This window comes from Protopterus annectens, chromosome 5.part1, assembly GCF_019279795.1.
Source record: "Protopterus annectens isolate FY-2018-M chromosome 5.part1, PAN1.0, whole genome shotgun sequence".
Taxonomy (NCBI): domain Eukaryota; kingdom Metazoa; phylum Chordata; order Ceratodontiformes; family Protopteridae; genus Protopterus; species Protopterus annectens.
The window spans coordinates 332,590,922-332,599,914 of record NC_056736.1 but is presented as its reverse complement, the minus strand read 5'-3'; positions in this window follow the sequence as shown (position 1 = coordinate 332,599,914).

Below are 8,993 nucleotides of genomic sequence, written 5' to 3'. Positions count from 1 at the left end.
TTGCATTAGTGATTTAAACAATTTCAAATTCCAGAATACTGAGATCAAAAGATCATACAATGAAAATGTCAAGGACGATAGATGTGAACAATGTTAAATATTGAACCTCCCAACCTGCACAGACACAGAAATAAGTGCTAACATAGGTCTACAAGGGGGCAAGTCTGGCTGACCACTTCTGTAGTTCTCGACATTTTCAGGGTATTTTCTCTTGCTCTCAATTTTCCAGAATTCAAAATTGTTTCAATCACAAATACAATAGTGAATACATATGCACACACACACACACACACACACACACACACACACACACACACACACACACACACACACACACACACACACACACACACACACACACACATACACACACACACACACACACACACACACACACATATATATACATATATATATATATATATATATATATATATATATATATATATATATATAGGACTTAGGCATTTGGTCAAAATACTAGGTGGTTGATATCTGTTTAATTGACCACATTTGGTTGAAATACGCAGATGGTCGACAGGTGTGCTAGATCAATAATCTGAGTGTGGGGGACTATTCCCTTTCTCCACAGATTATGCAGTCTCAAAGTTAGTATATGTAATTAGCAGGGTGTGTGGGGTGCACAGCCTATCAACAATGCCTGAGTGGGGTATTGTGTCAAATACCTTGTCCAGGTCAAGGTAGGCAGTGTGAAACATTTTGCTTTCATCCATTCCTTTGGTGACCTTCTCAAAAAAGTCCACTAGATTGAGTAGGCATGATTTGCCCTTTACGAAACCATATAGGGTTGGGTCCAGTGCTTGTAGGTTTCCTATATCATCATTGATAATTTCCATGATAATTCTTTAGATGACTTTGTATATAAGACTAGTGATACTTATGGGTCTGTAGTTCCAGGGAGATGGCCCACATTTGTGCAGAGGGATGACTGTTGCTGTTCTCCATTCATGAGGCATGAAGCCTGTTTTGAGGCTACAGTAAAACATCAATAATAGAAAGCCTGATAGGTCATGTTTCATGCTATTTAGAAGGCATCCTGGAATATTGTCTGTGCCCATCAATGCAAGGTTTCTGGTCACAGAGAGCAAGAGAGAGAGAGAGAGAGAGAGAGAAAGAGAGAGAGAAAGAGAAAGAGTGAGAGAGAGCGAGTGCATTGAGGACCTGTTCTTTAGTGATAGTAGGGAGAGTTATATTTGATGGCATTTCCTAAGGGGAGGTTGAGGGAGAAAGGGGGTAAACCTAGAACTGAATTTGTCTGTCTATAGGCTTGCTACATCTTCTGAATCAGTATTAATGGCTTCATTATCAGTGCAAACAATTGTGTATTGCCATTGAGATTACAGACATAGCTAAAGAAAGCCTTGTGGTTGTCCTTGGCCTGGGAGGCCGACTTTATCAGAAATTTGGCTTTGATAGACCTTATTTGTCCTCTGAGTTGTTTGTTTAGTTTGATGAGAGTGCTTTTATCCTGCTAGGTGCTATGCCTCCTAGTTTTAGCCATGATTTTCTTCCTTCTGTTATACAGCCTGTTGATGTTGTGATTCCACCAGGGTGGCTTATTTTTTGAGTTAGTTTTGAACAACTTCTTGGTGGGTACAGCTGCTTCTATGCAGCTGTTAACATGTTTTATAATAACTGTCTTATCACACTGTTGCCCAGGTCATGGCCAAAAAATGAAATGCTTGATAAGTCCACTTCCCTAGTTAACAAATGGAGTGAATGAATGAATAAATAAATAAATAAATAAATGGTCTCCCTCAAAGCTGCATGGATACAATTGAAAATTTAACTCACAATATATTTTTTATTGTTATAATGTCTGCTATGGAGTATAAGAAAACATTTGCAAAGATACCATAACAGCAGCTAATGGCTTTATACATACATGGTGAAACTAACAGCATCACCGAAAGCAAAATTAATGTGTTGGTAATTTTTGTTGAAAAAATGCACATGTGCAGATGTTAGATTTGTATGCACCAAAAAGTAATGGGGCAGCATTGTCTGGTAGAGAACGGATAAGAAAAAATTGACTATACTCATATTTCATTAAGATGCTACATGCACCAGTGCTTGATGGTGGCAATGATGCCACAAAAAAAGGCAGCTACAGTTACTGTCTGATGTCTAACAGGTTTGTGACAATGAAACGAGAGATGTGAAAGACATAACATCTAGGAGTGAGATAGATGAAAATGCACTTCCTAAAGTTCATACGACTTGCACAGTACTACAGCTGCTCTGAGCCCACATGGAGATAACTACAGGGACTGGAAGTGCTAGAAAATTGCTCAAGGTATAATGGCATTAGTGAGCCATATGAATAGTTCTTGTGTGAAAAATAGGCAAGATAGATGTTCATACTTGTAGAGATTCCAAAGTTACCTATTTTATAGCATCTGTTTTGAGAACTGATTGCTGTTTTGCACCCTTAACCTCAAGTTGTACTAGAAAAAAGAAAAAAGCTTGATGCTATCTGGTCTGCTGTAAAAAGAAGCCAAATCTATCCATACAAAAACAGAGTGTTTATTCCCCTTCTTGTGTACTAATGCCTAATCAGTAATGCCTTCCAGATGCACAATATGTGTATCATGTGCAGAGAGGAGTAGTATATGCAAAGAAAAGGCACTTCATAGAAAAATTTGTTTTCAGATACTAGTAAAAATTCACCTCATCATGTAGTAATTACAAACAGGACTGACAAGACAGACTGGCTTTCCGGATGTCTTATATTCTGGCACAGACGGATCTTCCTTAATAGAACTGTATTGTTCTGGCTCCTTCACCAGGGAACCTTCAAAATGCTGGCTATGATACTGAAGCTTAAAACCTTTGCCAGATCACTGAGAATATCATCTACACCTCAAGTACGTTTGTATATTCTTTTCCTGTTTTGTTTGTTGACCATTGAATTCCTGCTTACTATGTCCATTCATTCACCAGCAGAGGGAAATCCTTAGATTCACTAGGATGAGAGCTGCCACGGGGGAGGAGGGAATCATACGGACAGACATTGGAAGGTTGTTTGTGCCCTTGCCAGCATTCCATCTATGCAGGCATTTTACTTTGAATTACCTAACTCCTTCCATGGTACTGACATGAGCACTTGCATCTTTGCAAGGACCACCTAGGTTCTTTTGATTGTGCATACATGCTCCTCCTGTCCACATGTACCAATAAGGGTGACAGTCACTGTCATGCTCATGTCTTTCTTGCTCTGGCTCCCTTGTTTTTGAAGTGGGCAAGGAATTTGGCACTATGTCCTATGCAGGCATAGTAAGAAAGCTAAATACTTTATAAGCAGATCCCTATGTGGTAAGATGAATAGCAAACTCGCTAAAAGATAGAATCTATACAGTTTGTGTGGCAGGTGCTTCATCTGAGAGCATGAAGATAACAAGTGGAGTTGCCTAGGGCTTTATGTTGAGACCGCTCCTTTTTGGCATTTGCTTCTCTGATCTCCAGACCATTAATCAGGACCTCTGATTAACTAAGTTTGCAGATTATTGCAGACTGGGTGCTATTGTCAAGACATCTTTCTGACACCTGTACCATTCAGAAAGAACTTACGCCAATAAATACACAGTGTACTGAAAAATTGGCTGAACTTGAATGTAAAAAGTGTAGCGTTGTTGCATTTGATAAACAACTCCTGTGTTCAACATGTAGTATAGGCAACACTCATCACTATAACCAGCCAAAATGGCTCCTCTCTGCTAATACCTACATCTCAAAGATATATTGGAGTTATTCTAGATCAGAATCTAAATTTCAATACACATACTGAAATGATGGCTGATAAAGTGTTTTCCCAGCTCAAGATAGCTTACAAAATCTGCATTAACTAACCACAGAAAGCAGATGGACCACTGCTACCAGTAAACTATTCCCCTGAACTAAATATGGTCTCCCAATTATTTCATTACCAGACCAAAATTCCAGACCAAAATTCTAAACTGCTTCAAATAACACAAAGCATAAATACTCAGAGTTGTATATCTTGCTAATCAGAGGTAACATCATTGCATCATCATATCAAAATGCAACTGACTTCCAGTACAGACTAGAGGATTGCTTATGATAAATATCTCACTCATATCTTTCTAAACAAGAGATTGATGCTAGTCTGCCACCTTTTACTCTTGCTGCACTGAAAGAACATTTTCTAAGTTAGCCCCCCAATCACTGGAATAATGTGCCGCAAGACATGACATCTACATGACCTTAAATATTTTAAAAAGAGACTTAAAATCTCAATGCAGTCTAAATAATTGCAACTGTTTCTGTGATATTAGCTAACATCTCAGTTTATTATACCCATTGTTTTTCTGTCACCAGTTATGTCAATCCCTAAGGAATATATTACTATCCATATTGTTTAGTTATTGTTCTAGTACATCTCATTACCATGGATAATTCAAAAAATTGCACACCCTCTGCTTTATTGGCACCTTCTGGGATCTACATGAAGTTTTTATGCCTACGTGGGACTACACATTCATAACATATACGCATTATGCAGTTGGTACAGCAAACTCAAAACTTTTTGTTGTAGTCATTGCTTAACTTCTTCATTCTTTTACTTTCATGCATGTACTTTGTACTGAGGAATGTATTACATTCATTCTCAGCATACCTGCTCACTGCATCATATTAATTACATATAATGCATATTCCAGATTACAGTCACCTAATACATATAGTTCTTCATGATTCTGCAATGTTATAGTGTGTTTACATTCAACAATTCCTAGCCATAGATTTCAGTTTCTAATCCATGTCGTGTGCTCTTACAGTACAATATTATAATGTTGGATATATTGTAGATGTTTACATTTCTGTAAGTTTCATTTTCCAATTCATGATCTGCTGTCTCTTTCAGAACTCTGTTATAAATTATAATATGTAGAGATGTACACTTCTCTTCAGAGTCCCACTTCATTGCTGTAGGCTTACTTACAGTTTAGAATTCTCCCTTGCTTAATACAGTAGTTTCCTATTACCTATTTAATCCTCTGCATTACTTCATGTGATTATTTCTCTGCATCTTTAAGTGTATATGTGTATCAACACATTATATTGTCAGAAAATCCACAAAGCTTAATCTGCTGTATTGTGCTATAATGTCCTTCTGTTCTATATGTCTTAAATGGTTGCATTTCTCAGTTTGACACTGGTCATGGCCTAAAATAATCCTCAGACCATATCACTTACACAGTTATCTAAAGTAAACAAATAAATATTCTGTTACAATGTAGTTGGGACCTTGAAGTCTGGGTTAACAATTCCATCTCCTTCAATATCATTTAGCAGCTGTAGTCAAATGTCCTCCTACTTAGCACTCAGACAAAGTTATATCAGGTCTAATGAAGTAATTGTTTCCTTATATTCATCTCTGATTAGACCATTGAATGCAACGCTCCTTTCTGGATGTACCATACTAGCTATATCAAACAACTAGGCTCATAGGATTATAGGAGGTTACTAAGCTAATGGCCCTGGGGCCCTTACAAGCCTAGCCTAGAGTTTATCCCCAAAAAAGAAACTTCAATCAGCATCTGTCATCCCTGTCAATGAGGGACACAAGTTCAACCCCTGGGACAAATGTGTGGTTTCCTATCCACTCATCAAGGTTGCGCTTGAAGAGGGTCAGTGACCAGTCATTTGTTGCTGTGAGACCCTCTTGTAGTATGTTAACATCGTTTGGGGAGTCAATGACAGCACTCAACTTGCAGTCGTCTGCAAACTTGGTCAGCCACAGGCCTTTTCCTGGACCTCTGAGAAGTAGATGCCAAACAGTAGGGGTCCCAGGACAGATCCCTAGGGAACACCGCTAGTGACAGGTTTGCTGTCGGAATGTGGAGGCACCTATTCAGATCTTGTGGGTCCTATCTGTGAGCCAGATGGCCACCCACCTGATGAGATAGGGATTTATACCAAGTTGAGTTAGGTTTTCGATGATGCCTGAGTGGGAGATTGTGTCAAAGGCTTTGGCCAATCAAGGTAAGCCGTATGTACTGACTTTCCCTCATGCAGGGCCTTGGTGACAGTCTCAAAAAAGTCAACCAGGTTCAACAGGCAAGATCTGCCCTTGACTAATCTGAACTGGGTGGGGTCAAGTGCTTGGTGATTGCCTATGTCCTTGTTTATGAGGTCCATAATAATATGTTCCATGGCCTTATAGATCAGACTTGTCAAGCTAATGGGGCGATAGTTTCCAGGGTCGGTAGTGGCACCACCCTTTGTGCAAGGGGACGACAATGGCAGTTCTCCACTCTGCTGGAATGAAACCATTACCCAGGCTGTGGTTGAATAGGGTGATCAATGGTGAGGCTGGGATACTATCAGGTCCCATGGAAGCTGTGTTCTTTGACTTGGATAGAGTCTTTAACACTTGGTCTGCAGAGATGTGAGGTGTGGGACAAGTATCGGAGATGTCAAAATGGCCTTTGGTGAGGACAGGGGGTGAAGTTTGCAATGAATCTATCTGCTAGTAGGTTGGCTAAGTCAACAGGATCAGTGTACGTGGTACTGTTAAGAACTAATTCGGAACAAACCTGGGGTTTGCCATGGAGGTTCCTGACATAACTGAAAAAAGCTTTGTGGTTACCATTTGCGTTGGAGATTTGGAGGTTTTCACTAGTGATCTAATTTGTTTGTTGAGGCTAAGGAGGGAGTTTTTCCAGTTGGGAATTTGTGCCTTTCTACCCTTGGACAAAAGTTCCTTCCTTTTGTTGTAAAGCCTATTGATAGAGGATGTCCACCAGATAGGTTTGTGTTTCCTTGAGGAGCAGGTTTTAGTTCTGTTTGGTATGTCTGTGTCCATACAGTTGTACAGGTGCTTGTATACTGCACTGGTGTACTGCTCAGCATAGTTGTCTGCATCCTCTGAGGGGGGCAGCGGTGGGAAGCTAATGATACCCTCCCTTAGAAGGTTGTAGTCAGCTTTCGAGAAGTTTTTTACCTTGGTTACAGCTGGGGGGGGGGGGAGTTGGCTGTGATAGAATGTTTGAATGAGACAGACCAATGGTCTGATCTCACCAGGGAAGAGCTTACTATGGGGGTGGTACAGCGGTCACCCATGTTGGTGAGAACCAAGTCTAGAATGTTATCTTCCCTTGTTGGGGGTGAAACAAGCTGGTCTAGTGCATTAGAAATGAAGAATTCAAGGAATCATTGGGTGAGTGCAATAGAGACAGAATAGTTCAGCCCATCTATGGTAGGGTAGTTGAAGTCACCAAGGATCAGGGTGTTAGGGGGTACCATGATGGAGTCAAGTAGATCCAGGTAGGAGAAGTGAGTGTCCTGATTCATGGAGGGAGGGTCTTTAGCTGGCTATAACTTGGATGAGTGTCTTGTCAATTGTCAGATGCACCTGGAGTAGGTCTAGTGTATCATTTGGGCAAATCAGTCTGGAGATGTGCTTGTCTTTAATGAAAATAGAGACTCCACCAGCATTAGTCTTTCTGAACTCATTTTGGGGTCAGAATGTGTGGAATGAGGTATAGTCTGGTAAGGCAGGGGTGCTCTCTGCAGCCTTGAACCAACTTTCCGTGACTGCACAGATATCAGCATCTTTCAGTATGAGGAGAGCCTCCAGTGAGTGCATTTTCAGGTTAAGCCTCCTAGCATTAAGCAGCATGACTTTCAATTTGTTTTTTGACAGATATTTTATGTTGGAAGATTTGTCTTTGGGATATTGCCTAAAAAGGCACAATGGGGGAGGCAAAAGCCTTGGGCAGAATCCTGAATCCCCAGGGGTGACAAGTGGAGGCCATCTCTGGCAAAGCATCGAGGCCTGTCAACCATGTCATCCCAGGCAGACTGATACTGGATCCCCTTAGAATGACACCATAAACTAAGTCAATTGTTGAAGTCAATTATTTTTTGTTGGTATTGTGGTATCATTCTTGGTGAAGGTAGGATGCTGATTAGGGCTAGGGTCATACCTGCTTGGGACACATACTCTGAGAGCGCAATCATGTCTCTCCTCATATAGCACAGGGAGGTATGTCTCAAGTCATTCACACCAACGTGGATAATGACACAATCATACTTGTACCTGTTGTGGAAAGACTTAAGTGCATGCCTGATGGTGCAGACTCTGGCAGACAACTTACTGTGATCTTTTCTTTGTCCAGCCTGGTGAGGGGGACATTGGTGTGTCTCACAAGTGAGTCAACAATAACTAGTATGTCTGGTTTATTGTTATGCCTTATGGGCTGTGTGAGTTTATTGTTATGCCTTATGGGCTGTATTTGTGAGACACTGTTGTCTACTATCTGTGATGTGTTTGGTGTTGTTTGTAGAATGGTTGTGAGTGTGTTTTGTAGGTCTCTGCTGTTTAGGTAAGTTTTTATTGAGGACCTCTGCATAGGTGTGTGTGTGTTGTGCTTATCTATGTGATGTGGGTGATATGGTGTTTGCGCTGGCAATCTCCTCTTTGACAGGAGTACTGACTGTGGTGCTAGAAAGCATGGATTTCAGGTTACTTATATAAATGCATTTCTTGCAAGTAGAAGAATTATGTGCTAGGAGAAGAGGGTTGTCAGTGAACATGAGGCGGTTACAAAACTGTCTCAGTATGCCCATGTTGACTAGGCTGGCAGGAGAAACTGATGGGAATTGTCCAGACAGTGTTCTGAAACTTGGATGGACTTACGGAGAGATGGCTTTGATAAGGGTTTGTCCACAAGAGTGTAGACCACAAATCTTAAATGTTAAATAACTGCCCTGAAGCCCAAGTGCTAGCAGCAAGGCAAAATAAGGTAATAAAGTAGGAAGAACACAATTACAATAAAAGCAGTTGAATAAAGTGTAATTTTTTTTTTTAGTGGAGATGGAAAAAACAGAAGATAATTCACGATTAAGAAACTAAGGTGGTTGGCCTTCCCAGATGATCACACTATATTCAGTAGAGTGAGCAAATGAGATGGGACTGGAAGAAGTGTCCAAAATCAAATTTACAGCAG